Source organism: Petaurus breviceps, unplaced genomic scaffold (assembly GCF_028583685.1).
Source record: "Petaurus breviceps papuanus isolate PSGF00001 unplaced genomic scaffold, PetGlider_PUasm1.0 99, whole genome shotgun sequence".
Taxonomy (NCBI): domain Eukaryota; kingdom Metazoa; phylum Chordata; class Mammalia; order Diprotodontia; family Petauridae; genus Petaurus; species Petaurus breviceps.
The window spans coordinates 11,254,402-11,276,778 of NW_027187465.1; the positions used below are offsets into that span (position 1 = coordinate 11,254,402).

General features: G+C 43.8%; 1 long non-coding RNA gene across 1 annotated transcript in view; it reads left to right on the plus strand.

Moving 5' to 3' along the window:
- LOC138156345 (uncharacterized) overlaps window positions 1-22,377 on the plus strand; it is a 33,173-nt gene that overhangs the window by 4,196 nt on the left and 6,600 nt on the right. The window contains exons 2-3 of the long non-coding RNA XR_011167126.1: window positions 4,086-4,352; window positions 14,990-15,058. This is a non-coding gene — a long non-coding RNA (uncharacterized lncRNA). The remainder of the gene's footprint in view (window positions 1-4,085; window positions 4,353-14,989; window positions 15,059-22,377) is intronic.

The window sequence follows — 22,377 nt, forward strand, 5'->3', positions numbered from 1 at the left end:
GAGGAGAGAAAAAGACAGAGACAGAGAGGAGTGAGAGAGAGAGACAGAGGAAAGAGAGAAGGGGACAGAGGGAGAGACAGGGAGGAGAGAAAAAGACAGACAGAGAGGAGTGAGAGAGAGAGAGACAGGAAAGAGAGAAGGGGACAGAGGGAGAGACAGAGAGGAGAGAAAAGGACAGAGACAGAGAGGAGTGAGAGAGAGAGAGGAAAGAGAGAAGGGGACAGAGGGAGAGACAGGGAGGAGAGAAAAAGACAGAGACAGAGGGAGGGAGAGGGAGACAGAGGAGATAGGGAAAAGGACAGAGAGGAGAGAGAGAGACAGAGGAAAGAGAGAAGGGGACAGAGGGAGAGACAGGGAGGAGAGAAAAAGACAGAAACAGAGAGGAGTGAGAGACAGAGACTAGAGGCGAGAGAGGAGAGAAAAGACAGAAACAGAGGGAGGGAGAGGGAGACAGAGGAGATAGGGAAAAGGACAGAGACAGAGAGGAGTGAGAAAGAGAGACAGAGGAAAGAGAGAAGGGGACAGAGGGAGAGACAGGGAGGAGAGAAAAAGACAGAGACAGAGAGGAGTGAGAGAAAGACACAGAGAAGGGAACAGAGGGAGAGCCGAGAGAAAGAGAGCAAAAAGAGAGAGGAGTGACAGAGAGACAAAGAGGAGAGAGGGAGGGAAGGAAGGAGAATAAGAGAGATTTACAGAAACACACCCTGTCTATTTGTCCACAGACATGCACTCTGTATGGATATATTCCCATGTATATCTATAGATGACAGAGACAGAGACAGACATGTGTTTTTCCCCTATTCCAGTATAAGCTCCTAGAGGGCAGGGACTGTATACTTTTGTACTTTTGGTCCCACTGCTTAGAATAGTACGCTTAATTGGCATTTATTCATTCATATGTGGTCTTTGGCTAGGCACCCCTTCTGAGACTCAGTTTCCTCTTTTGTAAAATACGGGTAATGCTCCCAGAACAATTGAGAGGAACGTGCTCCCTAAGCCTTAGATGTGACCATGGAGGGAGTTATCGAATTCATCCCCCTCCCGGGGGGGGGGGGGGTAGGAGTCCCCCACCTCGGAGTGGGGGAGGAGCGCTCCAGAGTGGGGAATGAGGACTCTTCCCCTCCCCCAGCTGGCTTTCCTCCCTCCCTTCCTAGACCTGCACTTGAAATTTCCAATCTGGCTCCTCCTCCTCCTCCCCTCTTACCTCCCTCCCTAGTTTGCCCTTCCACCCGGCCTTCTCGCCTGCCAGCTGCCTCGGGAACCTTTTCAGAGTCATAAACTACAGAATGTCAGAAATGGAAAAGCTATCAGAGGCTCCGTCGTCAGAGCAGGAAGGGCCCTTAGAATAGAGAAGGTCAGCCAGGACTTTTCAATCCAAAAAGGAACTCAGCCTCCCATTGAAACCTACCCCATCTTCCAAACTTCCTTGTTCCTATTGAAGGCACTGTCATGCCTTGGAGGCTTCCTTGGGGGCTTTGCCCGAGGTCACCTCTCCTATCCACTCATTACCAAGTCCTGTCAACTTCATGTTCCTCACACACAAGGCTCAGGCCCCTCCCACCGACAACCCGAACATTCTGCAAACTGACCTCCGTGCCTCCAGCCTCTCCCCTCTCTGTTCTCCATACAGCTGCTAACACATATTCCTAAACAAGTCATATCATTTATATTGCTAAAAAATAAAATTAAAGATCAAGGCATCTGTTGTACATTCACAGGTCCCAAGATCCTCCCTCTCACCCCTGCCCCTTAGACTGGAGGTCAGTAAATAAAGAGACCTGGCTAGGAGATAAAATCTTTAATTAGCTTTTAATTAACAGCTGATGGGCAACTGCTCCATAGAAAGTAAGGCTTTAACAGGTTTTTCACAGCCTTGGGGCAGCATTACCCGAAGCAGAAGGAGCCCAGAGGGTGAGGCTTTCTGGATTTGGAAAGTTGAGTGGTAAGGCCCCAGATGTCAGGTGCTTCGGGGTGTTAACCTTGGGGTCTCTGAGTTGCCAAAGATAAAGTTTGTTCCTCCCCCCCACTTTAAGTTAATTTTATCAGATATGCTGGCAGGAAATCTCTAAGCTAATGGCAGTCTCCTTCTAGATAAAATCAGTGAGGCTTCATCCGGTCCCTACCAGCCTGAGTTCTGACTCTCTTAACACAACTTCTGTAGTTCTTTGACCTCTAAGGTTATTTTTTTTCTGGGGAGTGGGGAAGATAGTTTCCCCAAACTCACAGTTTACTTCTAACCATGTCACTCCTCTGCTCAAAAGCCTGCCTTGTCTGCCTGCTGCCGGTGTCTAATGCTGGTCTAAAGGCCTTTGCCATCTGACTCCACTATTTTTCTAGATTTCACATTTACTCCCTTTCTGTCACACTAAGTTTCAGCCAAAATGGCCAGTCGTGTGTTGTGTTGCCCTGCCCAGCTCCCCACCAAGCTTTATAATGTTTACTTTGACTTCTCTGTCCCTGAGGATTTCTAGTTCCCTTCAAAGCTCGATTCTGGGGCCTTCACAAATTCCTAATCCCACCTTTCCCCTCACTTGTTAGAGCTCTCCTCCAGCCCCAAATCAATGTACTGTGTATATGTCTATACATACATGTATGTACATATATATTCACATGCACACATGTATTGTGTATGTGTGTATATATATATATGTGTAAAACTCATTTTTACTTCTCTGTGAAATATGTTGTTTCCCCTAAAAAAGAAAAAGGAAGCTCTGTGAGGAAAAACAGTGGTTCATTTTTGGCTTTGGATTCCTGGGGCTTGCACGGTGCTTGGTATTTAGTAAGAGCATAATAAAAGTTCGTTGGACTGAATTGAATTCAGAAGACTAAAAAAATCATCTAGGTTAACTCACATATACTTTACAGATGAGGAAACTGAGACTCAAAAGGAAAAGGCATGACTCTGTGTATATCTTGTATATACATGTTGTCTCACTTAGAATGGGAGCTCCTTGATGACAAGGACCAGGTTTTTTTACTTTCCTTGTATCTCTGGTGTTTAGTATAGACTGGTGTTTAATAAATGCTCATTGATTGACTGATTGATTGCCTAGACTTAGTTCAACTTTTTTATTCAGGCATGTCTGACTCTTCATGATCCCATTTGGGTTTTTTTTGACAGAGATATTAGAGTGCCATTTCCTTCTACAGTTCATTTTACAGATGAAAAAAACAGAGACAAACAGGGTAAAGTGACTTGCCCAGGGTCACACAGCTAGTAAGTGTCAGTGGCTGGATTTGAACTCAGGTCTTCCCTACTCCAGTCCCAGGATTGTAACCACTGAGCAACCTAGCTGCCCCCAAGGTCAATTTAAGCGTTATATGTAAGTGTCATATATATGTGTGTGTGTGTGTATATATGTATGCATATATCTCTGTGTGTCTATTGTGTGTGGGGCCAAAGAAAGAGAGGCAGGTGTGTAGTGAGTAATTCAATTAGCCAACATGCATTTATTAAGTGCTTACTGTGTGCTGAGCACTGTGCTAAAGCTGGGATCACAAAGAAACACAAAAACAGGACTCTTGCCCTCAAGGAGCTGCCCCGCTAACGGAGGAGATCAAAGGCGAACAGCTGTGGACACGGAAGATACAGCGGGAGTCTGAGTGAGGCCCTCAGACCCCATGGGAAGAGGACGCTTACTCAGCAGCAGCTCCCCACACCAGTGAAATCATAGGTGTGGTTCCCCCCAAAAGAGCGAGAGGGATGGTCCCCCACAAAGAGGGGGTCGGTTTCCTGCTGGGGAAATACCCCCCACACACCCAAACCTGAATGAAGGGAATTTGAGAGGGAAGAGAGGACCGGTGTCTGTGGGGATCGGGGGGTGGCTTCTGAGATGAACTTTGAGGGAAAGTGAGGCCAAGCTGATGCTGAAGGGTATACTAGGCATGGCAGATGGCCCGCTGGGACAGGTCCCGGACCAGGCCAACCAGGACTCCAGATTCCCAGTTCAGGGCTTTGCCCACATCACCTAAGGCCCTCCCATGTTCCCTTGGATCTGTTAACCCTCAGGCCGGGCGTTTGTTGTATCTCCGTGTCCCCTCTCCCCACTGGCACATACTTATGACAGCCTTCTCTATTCCAGATGTTCCTGTGGTCTCCTTGTCCCCAGCCTGTGGTAGAGCATTCCAAGCTCATATCAGTCTGAGCAAACAGCAGGACGAGCTGTACCTTGACCCAGACATCGTGATGTCATTTTGGTTTTCTTTGAGCATGGAAGACAAAAGCCCACCAGCCACATAAACCCTCCAGTTTGAAGTGCCTTTGTTGGGCATATCATCCGGTGGCTATCCTAATCCCAGGCAAAAACTAATCAGGAAAAGAAGAAAACAAAAATTTGTCTCTTCAGCAGGTCAGTAAGAGTCAGGTAACCAGGAAAGCAATCCTACCCATTGGGCTACCTGCTCTCCCTTGGCAGAGAAGAGTGGGGTGGGGTGGGGAATGGATGGGGCCACACAGTCCCTTGTGTTCTCAAGGAATGCAGCCTGGCTGAGAGCCACTATTAGAGCTCTAACTGAGGGAGGAGTGGGGGAAGGCGAGATCACTATTCCTCCACATCCCACAGATTCGTGGAACTACTTCCTAGTCTGAGTCCCCACTTTCTTCCTGTTTTGTTATCATTGCCACCACAAAAAATGTGGCTATGAAGAATTTAGTGTATATTATAGAATTGTACTGAGTTATCACGTCTTGAGTTGGACTTCTGCAGCCATCAAGTCCAATCCATGGTCCACTGAAGGATGGGACCTTTCTGCCTCTGATCACAAGGTTTTGTACATTTTTTTGTTTTACCTGTAGTGTAGGATCCCCTGCCTGCTGCAGCAAGCAGGACAGGATTGGGGGAAACAGATGAATTTTAGGGCACCTTTTCTAGCCTCTTTAAAAAGGCTGCACAGACAGCCAGGGAGCTGCCAAATCCCCACTGGTGCTTCAGTCCAGTGAGAAGATGATCCTGTGGCCTGGGTGGCCTGTGTGCAGGATTGTGTCTACAGCCCCCAATGTATCTGCACCTGATGCTTCATCATTCACCACAAGACTTTAAGATAGATGAAATGGTGTGGGTGATGCTTTTCAACTCAAGCACAAATTGGATTTAAGTGAAACAGAGTTACACAAAGCCATCAATCTCTCTTCTATAGAAGTCAAGATGATTGGTTATGACCCAGGATGCAGTGGACGTCCTTGGTGTTTTCCATGTTTAACCAAGTTCTAAGTGCTCAGCAGTGCCTGCTTTGGCCACCTTCATGACTGTCAGAACAAGTCGTTCCCATCCACCCATTTGTAGTGGCAAACACCCCAGTGTCCCCAGGGTGTCTGCCAACACATGTTCTTAGATCTGCTTTGATAAAGGAAAGCAATTCAAAATGGGTTAACAAGCTTACTTTAATCAGTCAGATATGTATCGTTTACCTAGTTCAGGGGAAAAAGGTCAGCACCCCGAACTTCAGAATATACAGACAGAATTATCAAGACAGAAACAGATCAAGTAGACAGATTTCCAAACTGTCCAACCATTACATCCATACCAAATCAACATCTGGGTTTTTCAAAGCTGGGGGACTCTCAACAACGGCTTCCCAGAGTTTCATCTGATCAAATCACAGAACACTTCTCAAAGTGAGCCCCAAAACAAAGCCTCAAATCAGGGTTTATATAGCCTGCTCCTGGCTCAGAGAATGTAACAACCTTCTGGACCCACTGGCCAATCAAAAAGTATCTACTGAAAAACAAGCCTCCCACCCCAGGCTCCAGGTGCACTTTAGTCTAGGGGCAGGGAAGATCTTAAAAATTTACATTCCCATTACACCATTCCACTGGGGAAAGTTGTCATTTGCGAGGGGTAGATTTCCCCATAACTTACCAACAGGTTTCAGCACTGTTGGTTACCTGGCTGAGCCTGTCTGCCGAGATAGTTTGCTGGGGTGTGGTCACTGCACATGCTACGGCTTCTTGGAGCCACCGGTGAGAACTGGGTGACAGGTGGACACCCAGGGTGGATGAGCAGCCCTGAGAAAGGTTCGGCAGCTCTTGCCCCAGAGGTGCCAGTCCTCCCTGGGCACTTGTACACACCTCTTTACAGAGAAGGAAAATGAGGCCCGAGGATCTCCAGTGAGTGACCCAAGGTCACGTAAGCGAATGTCCAGGACTGGACCTGAGCCCAGACTCCAGAGTCAGCATTCTTTACATTTTGCTGCTCTTCCTCCAAATAAGAGCCATTTATGTGAAGCTTTAAATAATATCAATATTGATAATAATCACCAACCTTGTAGACCACATTAAGGTTTACAAACACTTTACATACCTTTTTTTTTTCAGTTGATCCTCACCATAACCCTGGGAGGTACCCATTTTACAAATAAGGAGACTAAGTCTGAGAAAGATCAAGTGACTTGCCCAGGGTCACCCACTTAGCATCTAAGGCAGGATTAGAACTCAGATCGTCCTGACTCCAAGTCTGATCGTTTACTCGCGTTGCATAGATGAGCTTCAGGGTCATACTCACAATACATCTTATTGTGTGAGTCTTAGTCCGTACTTTAGTAGGCACTGTCCTCATTTTGTAAGTGTAGAAACCGAGGCTCAGAGAGGCTGTGACTTGTGCCTACTTACACCACTAAGTATCAGAGCAGGATTTGAACCCAGGGCTATCTGATTCCAAGGCCAGTTCTCCTCCCACTATACCATGGCATCTATATGGCTGAGTTGTAGCAAAAAGCCAATCTCCATCCCTCAGTCTTGTCACTTGTCAGGAAGATGGGGGAGCTGCCAGAGCTTTAGACCTGAAAGAGACTGAGCCTGACAGACTTCCAGAGGGGATACTGATCAGGGGGTCTTTTGCTCCATAAACATACATCCCTGTTCTCAGGGTTCCATTGTGCTACTCATTACTTCTCTCTGGCCTGCACTCCCCTCCAAAGAATGTCCGCCCTCTGAGAATATGGGGGATACAGATCCTCCCGGGCCCAGCCATCAGTCCCCACATCCCTTCTTCATTGAACTGGACTCTTCTTGGCTTCAAGGCAAGCGCGAGCAAGATAGCAGCCCCTCTTTGGTATGGGGGACCTTGGAAGGGTTCCATATGCACACCCAGGGGATAACTAAGAGACAGTAATTGATGGTGACAAGTTTGCATTGTAAATAGGAAGACCTGTGCAGAATTACCCAGGGCATCTCTTTCTATCTGGCATTTAGTAAAAGTCAGAGAAAACAGCCAAGCACCCAGGGGAGGGATGAACCAAATAGATCCAGGCTAGAACATGACAGATAAATCAGGATGACATCTTAATGGAGAATCTGAGGGATAAGATGATTTCTTCCCCAGTTGAGTTAGGGGTGGAGGAAGGAGGAGAAGGGAGAAGGAGAGAGGAGGAGAAGGAAGAAAAGGAGGAGGAAGAGGAGAGAAGTAGAAGAAGGAAGAGAGGAGAAGGAGGAGGAGAAGAAGAAGATGATGATGATGATGATGATGATGATGATGACAGACAGGGCCTATGATTCCGCTGCTATAAGGACCAGCATGCAGCATGACTAACACTGGCACCCAGGAAAACTGCACCCACTGGAATCAATGCTAAATGCTCATTAAATATACTTCTAGAGAGAGCTGGTTCCCCAAGAAAGGGGATGATGTGACTCTTGCAAGCTCCTTGGTTAGCAGCTCCAAACCATGCCGCTTACATGCCAACCATCACCCCCACCTCTTCACCAAGGGAATCTTGGACTCCAACCTTGGCACTCTTCTGGCCTCTCTAAGGTGATCTTTTAAGCTGATCCCCATATTGTGCAAGCTTGAGGTCTTTCACCCCTGTTTTCCTGCCTTGGGACCCTCCCTAACTTATCAATATTCTCTTAAACTACCGTGTTTCCCTGATAATAAGACCTATCCCGAAAATAAGCCCTCCCCTTACTGTGTAAGATTCCTCTAAAATAAGCCCTCCCCCGAAAATAAGCCCTATTGAGATTGCTACTGTAGTGAAGGTGATCCCCTGTGCTACACGCTACATTACGGTACCCTCTGTATGCACTGCCCCCCCTCCCCTCCCCCCCCTGTGAAACGCACGCCGAGCTCCGAGCTGCATCCAATCAGAGCTGCAGCTGTGAGCACGTCATCCTGTTCTTCCCCAGTGATTTGCTTGCTGGCGCCATTGAGAGCAGTGCCGCGGAGGAGAGCTGAGGCAGGACAACATAAGCCCTCCCCTGAAAATAAGCCCTCTGGTGTTTTTCTTTCCAAAAAAAATAATAAGACAGTGTCTTATTATCGGGGAAACACGGTATCTTGGTTAGAACCAAATACAGTTCCCCAAATGTGGTCTGAATAGGGTAAAGGCCTGCACACCGTTTTGTTCAGTTGTTTCAGTCTTGTCTGACTCCCTGACCCCACTTGGAGTTTTTTTGGCAGAGATACTGGAGTGGTTTGGCATTTCTTTCTCCAGCTCATTTTACAAATGAGGAAACTGAGGCCAACAAAGTTAAGTGACTTGTTCAGGCTCAACAACTAGTAAGTGTCTGAGGCTGGATTTGAATGCAGGAAGATGAGTCTTCCTGATTCCAAACCTTGTACTCTATCTACTTCTCCACCTAGCTACTAAAGCCCCTCAATCCAACTTAAAATCACATTGGTTTGGTTGGTGACCCTCCAACTCTTGACAGATAATGAACCTGCAAACCACCCAAAACCTAGGTTTTTGTGAAAAGAATGGCCATCTGGCCTAAAGACTTCAGATACCAGGGCTCCACCCCATCTTATCCTTATGAAGCTAATTTCTGGAATGCAAGTACAAGGTTTTATCCCTATTAAATGCAAGTAGAAATTGAAATCTCTATATTCTTTAATATATTCTATATTAAAAAGTTGTCCACTTTTTAAAATGTCTTTGTTACTCTGTGGTTGACAAGCATTATCAAATGAGAAAATTATACATGAAACCCCAAACGTCTATTACGTAGTTTTCTTTTTAAGGAATATAATAAATTCAGCATGTTAGTTTCTCTTCAGTGCATCTTTTAAAAATTCGACAGCCACTTTCTTTTCTTTCTTCTTTTATCTGTGTCCCTTTTATTTGCATATTAGGCTGGATTAAGAGAGGCTTAGTGTAACAGGCCCCTGCTTGGGTGAGGCCACATCTGAGCTATTGTGTTCAGTTGTAACTAAGAGAATTTAAACAAACATTGATAAGTTGGGGAGGGTCCAAAGGTGGGCAAACAGGCAAAACCTTGGATTATGTATGACTTATGAGACAGTATGACTTATCTCCCTCTTTCTTCCAAATCCTCTCCCCTCAAAAAAACCTTCCCTTGTAACAGATAAGGCTAGTTAAGCAAAACAAACCACACATTTGCCATATCCAAAAATACCCATCCTAGCCCCCCACTTCTCTAAGTCCCCCACCTCTCTATCTGACTGTTACTTTCAGTCCTTTTCAGTCGTATATGACTCTCTGTGACCCCATTTGGGGTTTTCTTGGAGAGATACTTACTTGAGTGGTTGGCCATTTCCTTCCCCAGTTACATTTAGAGGAAACTAAGGCAGAGTGAAGTGACTTGCCCAGGGTCACACAGCTAGTAAGTGTCTGAGGCCAGATTTTAACTCAGTAAGATGAGTCTTGTCAAGCTGGTATTCTATCCATTGTTTCACCTAGCTGCCCTTACATCTGTCTGGTAGTATGTATCCTATTACATTTTATCTTATTAGATTTGATCTCATGTGCTAGCCTTTCAAATCAGGCATCCAACATGTTAACTACCCCTCCTACCTTGTGTCACTTAAAACTTTGAGAAGTGTACCATTACCATCTATGCTAGTAACACAATCCCTGATTAAAAATGTTAAACATCACAGGACTAAGCATAGATCCTGGGGCACTCCAGGAGTAGAGACTTACTTCCAACTTGAGAGCAAACCATCAATGACTCTTTCCAACTGATCTACCTATCTGAGCTCCCATCTCGCCTCCATTCCTCCATCTTGTCCACAAGAACAGCATGAGATATTTTGGTAAATGCCTACTAAAATCTAAGCAAACTATATCTTCGTTGTCCCCTGATTCCGGTAACTCTGTCTAAAAAGGAAATGGTCTGCCACTCTGTGCTCTTGATGGGACCAGAAGACCCTGTTAGAATTTTTGCTTCCCTTTCTAGACATCCATGAAGTATCCCTTGAATGAAACATTCTAGAATTTTGTCAAGAATCAAAATCAAAACTCACTGACCTATAGTTTTTAGACTCCTTTCTTTTCTCTTTAAAAAAAAAATGGCGACAACATGTGTCCTTCTGTGCAGTCCCTCTCCTGTGGCTGTCCAGGATCTTTCAGAAATCAGCCACCACCCATTGGCGTTCATCCTGTGCCCTGGGATGAGGTTCATCTAAACCTCATGACTTGGGTTTCTTGTTCTTTTATGATCTCCCCTACTTATCTTTGGCAGCGACTGTCTATTAGTGATGTTTATTCTGCCTTCTCCAATCCAAAGTTCATTTTCTTTGGTAGAAAAAAGAGAAGCAAAATAAAAATTACACACCTTTGCCTTCTCCCTGCTGTCCATTGTCTTTGTCCTCTTGGAGAATGAAGGATGAACAACAGCGACACTGTTCCATCCACCCGGACCAATGTTTCTAGCCTTGCTTTGATCTTCTTCTTTCCCCGAATGTAACCAAATCACTCCTTTCTGTTGCCTAGTTTTTCTCACTAGGCTCAGCTTCTTCGGAGCTTTAGCATTCTTGACACAATCATTCTCAGAGGACCATGCGCCCTTCAGTTCTACTCATCTCCGCGTGTTTGCCCTGACATCTATCTTCCCAATGTGGCTTTTCCAAATCTCAGTTGATCTCTTCAAATAGCTTCCCCTTCTCCTATTAGAACACAAACCCTTTGAGAATAAGGATTAGCTTGTCTTATCCCAAACTCTTGTCAGGACATCTTGTTGTTCAGTCATTCATTCATGTCCAACTCTTTGTGACTCCATGGGCCATATTTGTCCATGGCAAAGATGCTGGAATGGTTTGCAATTTCCTTCTCCAGTAGGTTAAGGCAAACAGAGGTTAAGTGACTTGCCCAGAGTCACACAGCTAGTAAGTGTCTGAGGCTGGATTTGAACTCAGATCTTGCTGACTCCAGGCTTGGTACTCTATCCACTGTACCACCTAGCTGCCTCTATGTGCTTGGCACATAGTAAGCACTTAATAAATCTGTTATTTATTTACTTGTTGCTAATTCTTTGCTACTATGAAAACCACAGTCATGATTGTTTCAGTGTATGTGGGACATTTCTTTCCATTTTTTACTTTCCTGGGTTATATGTCTCCCTACCAGCATGTAGATCACACCACGACTTCCCCTGAGCCTGATCTCCACATGCTTCAGGTCTCTGGGCCATGTGGTGCTATGTGGATCATCTGTTTGACAAGAAGGCAGGCAGGGTGGTGGGGCCCAAGCTGTGCATGAGCTGGGGAGTGGTAGAAAGCACATCTTGGGTCAGCACTTAGGAGTAAAGCCCAGATCACTCTCAGGTCCTTCTCCAACTTCATAGGATGATTTCTCCCAAATCTTCAGATGGCCACTCCTGAAAGTCTCCCTTCCCTCCTGGGCTGATTTCCTCTGCGGAGTTTTAGCCTAAATCATTCTGCTATCCCTTCTCAGAATACTGAAATTGGTTGTCCCCACATGAAGGGTGCGTTTCAACCGTTCAACCATTGCCAATTTTCTTCTGTTTCCTCTGTCTTTCATTGTCTATGTTGCAGGCTTCACCCTTCAGTTGTTTTCCTAGATGGTAAGCTCCTTGAGGGTTTAAGCTGTGTTTCATATTTGTATCTTCCATAGAGCCCAGTCCAGTGATGGACACACACGAAGGTCAGCAGAACATGGTAAAATAAAGAGGACTGACCCTGAAATCCAAGACCATGGGAATTAATCCTTGTTCTGTCTGTAAACAGCCACACTCCTTTCTTCTCCAGTTCCACAGCAAAAGCAACAACAACACAATGGAAACTGGGTGCTGAATAATTCTAATAGCCAAGCTTTGAACCAAAGCCCCCAAACCTTGGGTTGATAAGGATCTCCTCTCCAAGTCTCCCTTTCTTTGTTTTTAGTATCTAATAATACCTGGGCTAATAATACCTGCCTTGGAATCACAGAATCTGAGACTCCAGAGGGATCTTTGGGATTATCTAGGCCAGGGGTGGGGAACTTGCAGCCTCAAGGCCACATATGGCCCTCTAGGTCCTCAAGTTCAACCCCTAAGACCCCTAATCTAGACTAACCTATACATGAAGGAATCCCTGTTATGACACACCTACTTTGATTAGTGGCATTTAGCCTTTGTTTGAAAACCTCCAAGGAGGGGAAACCTATCACCCACCCACCCCACACCCCAAGCAGTTCATTTCACTTTGGGACAGCTTTAAGTATTAGGAAGTTTTTCCTGAAATCAAGTCTCAATTTGTCTCTGCAACTTCTGTTCATGGCCCCACATCTTTCCTCTGGATACAAACATAACAAACCCAAGCTCCCATATAATAGCCTTTGGTTTTCAGAATTTCTAGTTTGGTATTTAATGGGGAATTTTTAATTTTTTTTCTAGCTTTTTAGTTGCATGCCCAATTCATTGATCTCTTCCTTCTTTTTTTTTTTTTTTTTAAGCAATTGGGATTAAGTAACTTGCTCAAGGTTACACGGCCAGTTATTTCTGGGTGTGGTGCTAAGTATCTGAGCCTGGGATTCGATCCCCAGGTCATCCCCACATTGGGGCCAGTGCTCTTACTTGCTGTGCTACCTGGCCTCCCCTTCCTTCCTTCTTTCTTTTTCCTTTTTCTTTCTTTCCTTCCTTCCTTCCTTCCTTCCTTCCTTCCTTCCTTCCTTCCTTCCTTCCTTCCTTCCTTCCTTCCTTCCTTCCTTTTTCTTTCTTTCTGCTTGTGTTTTGGAGGGGGGAAGGTAGGGCAATTAGGGTTAAGTGACTTGCCCCAGATCACACGACTAGTTTTGTGTTAAGTGTCTGAGGCTGGATTTGATCTCAGGTCCTTCTGATTCCAGGGCTGGTACTCTATTCACTGCACCACCTAGCCACCCTAATCTCTTCTTTCTTTATTTCACTCATGTAAGCATTTAGAGATATAAAAATTCCCTTAAGAACCATTTTCGCTGCACCTCATAAGTTTTGGTATGTTGTCTCATTATTGTCATTCTCTTGGATGAAGTTATTGATGGTTTCTATGATTTGTTGTTTGACCTACTCATTCTTTAGGATTAGATTATTTAGTTTCCAATTAATTTTTAGTCTATCTTTCCATGGCCCATTATTACAAGGAATTTTTATTGCATCATGATCTGAAAAGGATGCATTTAATATTTCTGCCTTTCTGCATTGAATTGTGGGGTTTTATGTCCTAATTCATGGTCAATTTTTGTGTAGGTGCCATTTACCAATGAGAAAAAGGTATATTCCTTTCTACCCCTATTCAGTTTTCTCTGGAGATCAATGATATCTAACTTTTCTAAAATTCTATTCATCTCCTTAACTTCTTTCTTGCTTATTTTGTGGTTAGATTTATCTAGTTCTGAGAGAGGGAGGTTAAGGTCCCCCACTAATATAGTTTTGTTGTCTATTTCTTCCTGTAACTCCCTTAATTTCTCCTCTAAGAATTTGGATGGTGCATATATATTTAGTAATGATATTACTTTGTCTATGATTCCTTTTAGCAGTATGTAGTTTCCTTCCTCATCTCTTTGAATTAAATCTATTTTTGCTTTTGATTTGTCTGAGATCAGGATTGCTACCCCTGCTTTTTTTTTGCTTTAGCTGAGGCATAATATATTCTGTTCCAGTCTTTTACTTTTACTCTACTTCAAATGTGTTTCTTATAAACATATTGTAGGATTATGGTTTTAATCCACTCTGCTATCCACTTCTGTTTTATAGGAGAGTACATGCCATTCACATTCAGAGTTATGATTACTATCTGTGTCTTTCTCTCCATCCTATTCCCCCCTCCCCATTTATGCTTTTCTCTCTCCTTTCTCTCTTTCCTTCCTCACTAGAGTTTTGCTTCTGAACACCACCTTTCTCTGTCTGCCCTCTCTTCTATCAGCCCCTTCTCTTTTCTTCCTCTTTTCCCTTACTACTTCTTCCCTCCCTTCTATTAACCCCCTCCTTTTTTCCCTCCTACTTTCTATAGGGCAAGTTGGATTTCTATACCTAACTGATTATGTTATTCCTTCTTTGAGCCAAATCTTATGAGAGTAAGATTCAAACAATGCTCATCTCCCTCCCTTCTTTCCCTCTATTGTAATAGGTTTTTGTGCCTTTCTATGTGATGTAACTTACTCGTTTGCCTCCTCCTTTCTTCTTCTCCCAGTACAATCCTTTTTCACCTCTTAATTAGATTTTTTTATCATCATGTCAAAGTCAACTTATACCCCTACCCTCTGTCTATGCATACCCCTTTTAAATTATTGTAATAACAATACAATTCCCAAGAGTTACAAGTGTCATCTTCCCTTGTAGGGATGTAAGCAGTTTGTCCTTATTAGTAATAACATATTGTTCTTGTTTTTTTTTCCTTTCCTGTTTACCTTTTTATGCCTCTCTTGAATCTTATATATGAATATCAAATTTTCTAGTGAGCTCTGGTTTTTTCATCAGGAAGGTTTGGAAGTCCAGTATTTCATTGAATATCCATTTCCTCCCCTGAAAGATCATGCTCAATTTCGCTGGGTAGTTTGTCCTTGGTTGTAATCCAAGCTCTTTTACCTTAAGGAATATCATATTCCACACCCTCTGATCTTTCAATGTAGAAGCTGCAAGATCCTGTGGAATCCTGACTGTGGTTCCATGATGTTTAAATTGTTTCTTTCTGGCTGCTTGCAGTAATTTCTCTTTGACCTTGTAATTTTGGAATTTGGCTACAAATCTGGTTAAAATACTTGGCATTTCTAATTTGGGATCTCTTTCAGGAGGTAATTTATAGATTCTTTCCATGACTATTCTACCCTCTGGTTCCAGGACCTCATGGCAGTTTTTCTTGATGATTTCTTGAAAGATGCAGTCCAGGTTCTTCATCATGGCTTTCAGGTAAACCAGTAATTCATAATTTGGATTATATTTTGGATCTCTTTTCTGTATCTGTTGTTTAACCAATGAGGTATTTTATGTTTTCTTCTATTTTTTTTTCATTTTTTAGTTGATTTTTGATATCTCACAGAGTTGTTAGTTTCCACTTGCCCAATTCTAATTTTTAACATATTCTTCTCTTCAATTAAATTTTGTACCTCCTTTTCCATTTGACCCATTTTACTTTTTAAGGAGCTCTTCTCTTTAATGAGCATTTGTGTCTTCTTTTCCATTTGGCCAATTGTACTTTTTAAGGACTTGTTTTCTACAGTCAATTTTTGTCCTTCCTTTTCCAATCTATTGGCTCTCTCTTGCATACCTCTCATTCTACCCCCCCCCCCCCCCCAATTTTTTGTCTACCTCTCTTATTTGACTTTTAAAACCCTTCTTGAGCTCTTCCAAGAAGGTTTTTTGGATTTCAGCCCAGTTCATATTCCTTTTTGAGGTTTTGGATGTGGGTATTATTGACAATGTTGTCCTCTTCTGAATTTGTGCCTTGATCTTCCCTGTCTCCATAATAAGAATCTATGGTCGTTGTCAGTTTCTGCTTTTTGCTCATGGTGTTTGCCTGTTTGTTGGCTTTTAAAGTTGAACTTTCTTGTTGGAGCACAGGGGGCACTGACCTAAGCTTCTTGTGCTGGGAGCCCAGGACCTGATCACTGTCTTTGTGTTCTGGGGCCTCAGGTGCTGGCAGCTGGAGGCTGTAGGGGTCTGGCAGTTTACCTGGTACTAAACTGGGGTCAGCAACACTGAAGCTCTCAGGGTAGGGGTTAGGAGTCTGGCCCCAGGAGGACATCTGCTCACTGGGGATTCTTTAATGTACTGAAAGGTTTAGCTGCTAGAGGATGCCTGGAGCTATGCCTCCTGGAGTTGTGCTGAAACACCAGAGGATTTGGCTGATGGGAGGATGACTGCCCACTGGTACACATGATGGTTTTACAGGTTGGTGTCTACCACTTCCCCTGCCTGTGCCAAGGCAGCTTGCCTGCTCCATCACCCTGGGGCTCAGGCTCTCTCCCTGGTTTGCTGACTTGGAGCTTACTGGGACACCTCCTGTCCTATACTGCTCCCCCTCCCCCAGAGCAAGAGAGGCCTTTCCCATTAATCCCCCCAAGCTTCCTGGGCTATAAGACTGCTGCATCTTGTCGTTCTGCTGGCTCAACTATTCCAGGGATTTTTCTGGGGTGATATTTTCTGGGCTTTCAGAGGTCAGTAAGGGACAGTGAGAGTGACTTACTTCTTACTCAATCATCTTGGCTCCTGGACCCAAGCTGATATTCTTAAAACATGAATCTGACCATGGCAACCTCCCAGCTCAAAAATCATCAGTGGCTCCCTATTGCCTCTAGAATGGAAAACAGACTCCTCAGCCTTGCATTTAAAGATATCTGCCAGCTGGCTTCCCTACTTGCCTTTCCAGTATGATTAAATTTCTTCTCACATTGTTTATTCTAGTCAAGCAAATCTGCTACCTCTTCCCCATCAGCACCCCTCCATTGCCAGCTTCCTTTATTTTCTACAGGTGCCTTATCATGCCTGGAATTCTCTCACTCACTACCCTGGTTTTCTCCAAAGCACAGGAGCCACCTCCTCTTTCCAAATCCTCTCAGTTATAAGCACTCTCTCTCTTTTGAAAATATTTTGCATACCATTATAAATATATATATATATATATAGTATTTATTTATTTGTGGACAACATATTGCATCTCCTCCCAATGGAATGTAAGTTTCTTGAGGAATTGTTTCATTTTTATCTATGCCCCCAGTGCCTTGGGTGTTATAGGTGCTTCAGATATGTGGATTAAATTCAATTTGCTTTGAATTGTAGAGTGGAAAGAAAACTGACACAAAATAATTAATAATAATAATACTTTTAGTTGTTCAGTCACATCGGACTCTTTGTGACCCCTTGTGAGGATTTCTTGGCAAAGATACTCGAGTGATTTGCCATTTCCCTCTCACACTCATTAACAGATGGTGAAATTGTGTCAAACAAAGTTAAGTGACTTGCCTAGGGTCACCCGGCTAGTAAGTGTCTGAGGCTGGATTTGAACTCACGAAGATGAGTTTTCCTGACTCCAGGCTTTGTACAGTATAGCTCCCTCTAGCCATCCAATAACAACAGCTAGTATTTATACAGCATTTTAAGTTTTATAAAGTACTTGATGAACATAATCTCATTTGACCCTCACAACAATTCTGTGAGGTAGGTGTTATTATTATTCCCATTTTTCAGATGAGGAAACTGAGGCTGAGAGAGGTTAAGTGACTTTCCCAGGATGAGACAGGTAGTTAGTGTCTGAGACAGGATTTGAACTCAGGTCTTCCTGACTCCAAATCCAATACTGTGTAAACCTGCATCCCCTAGCCCTCAGGTTATATGGGGAAAGTAAAAAATAAAGCATGGTGCCCGCAGCCCAAGATGATGGATTTAGAGTAAGATGTTTAGGTTTTGAGTCCCTGCATTGCCTCTTACTACCTGTGAAGCCTCTGGCAAATTGCCTACCCTCTCTGGGCCTGTTTCTTCCTTTGTAAAATAAGGTTAGATGAAACCAAAAATTCTTCACTTTTTTGTGTCATGACTCCTTTAGCAGTCTGGTGGAGCCTACAGACCTCTCTTCAGAGTCATGTTTTTTACTGCATAAAATAAAACACTTAGGTTAGGGGCAGCGAGGTGGCACAGTGGAGAGTGCCAACCTGGAGTCAGGAGGGTCTGAGTTCAAATTCAATCTCAGACACTTACTAGCTGTGTGACCCTGGGCAAATCACACAACCCTATTTGCCTCAGTTTCCCCATGTGTAAAATGAGCTGGAGAAGGAAATAGCAAACCCCTCCAGTATCTCTGCCGAGAAAAGCCCAAATGGGGTCACGAAGAGTTGGATCCAACTGAACAACAAAACATTCACTGAATTGTCTGGGTTGACAGTAGTTGTATCAGTCACTAGAGGGCAGCATTCTCGCGCCTTCAGCTCTCTATCCTGGGTGCTCTCATAAGAGTTGCCTTGATAGCTCCATATTTATATCTATAAAGTGCGATCGCATATGTGAAAATATTATATATGCCATTTTCATATACATGTAGTTTTTGTTGTTCAGTTATTTTTAGTCGTGTTTGATTTTTCATGTCTCCATTTGGGGTTTTCTTGGCAAAGAGACTGGAGTGGTTTGCCATTTCCTTCTCCAGATCATTTTTACAGATGAGGAAACTGAGGCAAATAGGGCAAAGTGACTCACCCTGCTAGTGTCTCGAGTCAGACTTGAACTTGGGTCTTCCTGACTCCAAGCCCCTCACTCTATCCACCAAGCCACCTAGCTGCCTATTACGGCACATATATGACTATATATGCATATATATGCCCATATATGTGGCATTATCATACACACAATCTCATTTGATCCCCACAGCAACCCTGTATGGTAGGTAATGTTAGTATTATGATCCTTAAAGAATTTTTTTTAAAGCAATTGGGGTTAAGTAACTTGCTCAAGTTTACACGGCCAGGTGTTTCTGGGTGGGTGCTAAGTGTCTGAGCCCGGATTCTATCCCCAGGTCATTCTGACACTGGAGCCGGTGCTTACTCGCTGTGCTACCTGGCCGCCCCTCCTTAAAGAATTTTAATGATTTGCCCAAGACCATCCAGGTAGTGGGGTCAGGATTTGAACCCAGTGCCTATGAGTCTAAATCAAGTGTTTCCCTCTCCTCCCCACTATTATCATGTGCCCATATGCCCTTGTGATCACAAAACCCCTGCCCACAGAGCCCATCAACCTGGCAGGCACATGTGGGGTTCTCAGAAGGCAGAGAGAAGTAATCTGAAGCATGGAAGAAACAAAGACGTGGTAAGACCCTCCCCAGGGAGCAGAGGTGGTGTGGTGGATGGAGCCCTGTTAGAAGCTGGCTTCCCTCTCTTGGGCAAATAACTTCACCTCTCTAAAACTCAGGTGGTTTAGGGCTGCACCAGTCAGATAGTCTGTCAGTCAGTCAACAATCAATATGTGCCAGACACCATGCTGAACACTGGGTGCTAATCGTTGCCATACAGTCTCTCCCAGTGCTCTGATGGGGTAAAGTAAGACCAGAAGTGTGAAAATGACAAATGTGGCAGGGAATTACTATAGAATAGGATGTTTGATTATCTTTGTAAATAAAGAATTTGGAGGGAAGAAAACCACAAGGTGTGCACTTGTGTCTTCCCTCCAATGTTTTTATACAGATGAGAACAGGTTAAGTTTCATTTTTTTCTAGAAATGTTTATTGAGTAACCACTATATGTAGTGGGAAGAACTTTGGTTCTGGAGTCAGAGAGCATAAGGGTTCAAATCCTACATTTGACACTTAGTACCTGTGTGGTCTTGGGCAAATAACCAAACCTTCCTCATCTGTAAAATGAGAGCCAGTTAGGTGACTCAGGGGATAGTGCATAAGCCTGGAGTAAGGAAGACCTGAGTTCACATCTGACCACTGATACTGTATGACCCTGGGCAAGTCACTTAACCCTGTTTGCCTCGGTTTCCTCATGTGTAAAAATGAGCTGGAGAAGGAAATGGAAACCCCTCTAGTATCTCTGCCAGGAAACCCCAAATACATTCGTGAAGAGTCAGACACAGCAGAAATGACTTGACAACAATAAAAATGGGAGGGTTGGACTAGATGATCTCTGAGGTATCTCTCAGCCTCAGTTTCTTCCTTTGTAGAATGAGGGGACTGAACTTCATGGCCTCTGAGATGTCTTCCCATTCTGGATCCATGATGCTGCCTATAATTCCTTGACTTAGTACTTTGGGGACCTGGGACAAGTTACTTCTCCTTGTGCCTCAATTTCCTCACCTAAATACGAGGAGGTTGGGCTCTATGGTTCCTCCCAGCTCAGACCCATGATCCTGTGATCCTACTAGGGGGAAGAGACCTGTGCTATGTTCTGGGAAGGAAACAATGATGAGCAAAGTATTTGTTTGCCTCTCAAGGGCTTTACTCAATAATACCAAAGGCACCTTCAATTCAACACAACAAAATTGGAACTCAGTATCTTTCCCCTTAAACCCACTCTTTCTCTAAACTTTCCTGCTTTTTTAAGGGCACTACCATCTTTCCAGTCACCCAGATTTACATTATGAGTCATTCGTGACTCTTGTCTCTCCTTCATTCTTTCACACATCCCCCCCACACACACACTTTCCATCCAATCAGTTGCCAAATCTTGACAATTCTATCTTCACACCAAATCTATTTTTACCAGTCTACTCCCAGGGTCACCACCTTAGTTCAGGCACTCCTCCCCTCTTACCTGGACTACTGCAACAGCTTCCTAATTGAACTCCTCCTGGCTTCTGGTCTCTTCACTCTCTAATTCATCCTCCAAACCAATGGATCCATTATCTCAACTAAGTGCATCTTCCCTCCCATGATGCAGATCTTAACCTTTCTTTCCTAGCCTGCCCATCATCTTCAACCTTTGCCCATGTCCATCTCTTCCCATAAGTTCCTATAGGAAGACCATCCAATGATCTGGAGACCTTCCTTGCTTTCTCTTGACATTGAGAAGATACCAATGGAACCCAGAGTCACGTAACCAGTGCATCTTTATCCATTTCCTTGGTTGACAGACATCCTTTACTTCTCTTTTTCTTTGTAATTCCTTGTTTCAGAGTGTTGCTCCAAATGCCCTTTGGGTGATCCCCAACTTCAACTCTTTGGAGATTGCAGAATTCTACAACTTGAAGCCATACAATATCACCATAAAACCACTGATGTGAAAAATGATGGATCTTTGTTTCAAGGTCATGAAAAGAAAAGCAGCCCAACTGCTGTCTTCCCCCAGTTTAATTCTAGGTCTAATTCATTAGTTATTTGTTACATCAGTCCAAGATATGTTGTTGTTCAGTTGTATCAGTCATGTACTACTCTTTGTGCCCCCCATTTGGGGTTTTCTTGGCAAAAATACTAGAGTGGTTTGCCATTTCCTTCTCCAGCTCATTTTACAGATGGGCTAACTGAGGCAAACTGGGTAAAGTGACTTGCCTAGTTCCACAACTAGTGAGTGTCCGAGGCCAGATTTGAACTGATTCCAGGACTGAAACTTTATCTGCTACCTCGCTGCTCTAGGCATATACAGATGGATGGGCTCAATAGGTTGTCCATCCAAATACAGATCGTAATTTGGACAAAAGGCATTCTTCATCCACTTGCTTTTTCCTTTGTGAACAGTTATATGTAATTCATGGTTCAGGGGAAAGACTACAACTCTTTAGACTGGAAGCTCTTTGAAGTCAGAAACTGTCTTTTTAATTAATTACATCCCCAGCATTTAGCACAGTGCCTGGCTAGTAGTAGGCACTAAATAAATGTTTCTTGGATAGGATTACAGATCAGAGGACCTGGGTTCAAATCCCAACTCTGATGAATACTAACTTCATGACCGTAGGTAAGTCACCTAACCTCACTGAATCTTAGTTTTCCCCTCTGTAAAGTGAGAGGGTTGGACTAGATGGTGTCTGTGATCCTGTCCAGTTCTATATCTTAGATCTCTCTTAAGAAACTCTTGCCATGTCCTGGGGCTTCATGTAATCCATATAATGTTATCTACACACAGGAGCTTCATCATCGGTGGAGAATCCTTCTTTGACTTCACGGCATCATTGATTTAGATCTGGAAAGACCCATGGAGGTCATCATGTCTGTGGGCATTAGATCTCCTCTGTGTCAGAGACAAACACTTGCAGCAAGTAGACATCTCCCCCATTTATGCATCTTTGGGCATGAATGAGCAGAAGGTCATTAAATAGAATTATCTCCATCAATGTTTTTTGAAGAATCCTGCATCATTTTGACATTTGAATGGGAGAAACCTGGTTAGGGGAAGAAATTTAAGGAATCATTTTGTTCCACTCAATCATATGCTTTTTTAATTCAACAAATAATAAGCATAGTGTGGAATGTGGCCCACCAATTCAGCCAGTCAGTTAATCAATAGCCATGTATGAAGCACCTACGATATGCCAAGCACTGCAGATACAAAAAAGGCAAAAGATCTTCCCTACCCTCAAAGAGCTTGTCAAGATATTAGGAGACACCCTATTTTCCAGAGCTAAGGTTCAGCAAGCAGACAGTGTCAGTGAGCTTGGCATAACAACAATCCTTTGTATTCACCCTCTGGATGATCTCATTCTCTGGCAAAATCCCATAATTATTATGTTGCTTTGAACAGCACCAGGTGTTTTCTGAGCTGGGATAAGCACCAGACAAGCTTGGACAAATACCCATGTTCCAGTCATGAAGC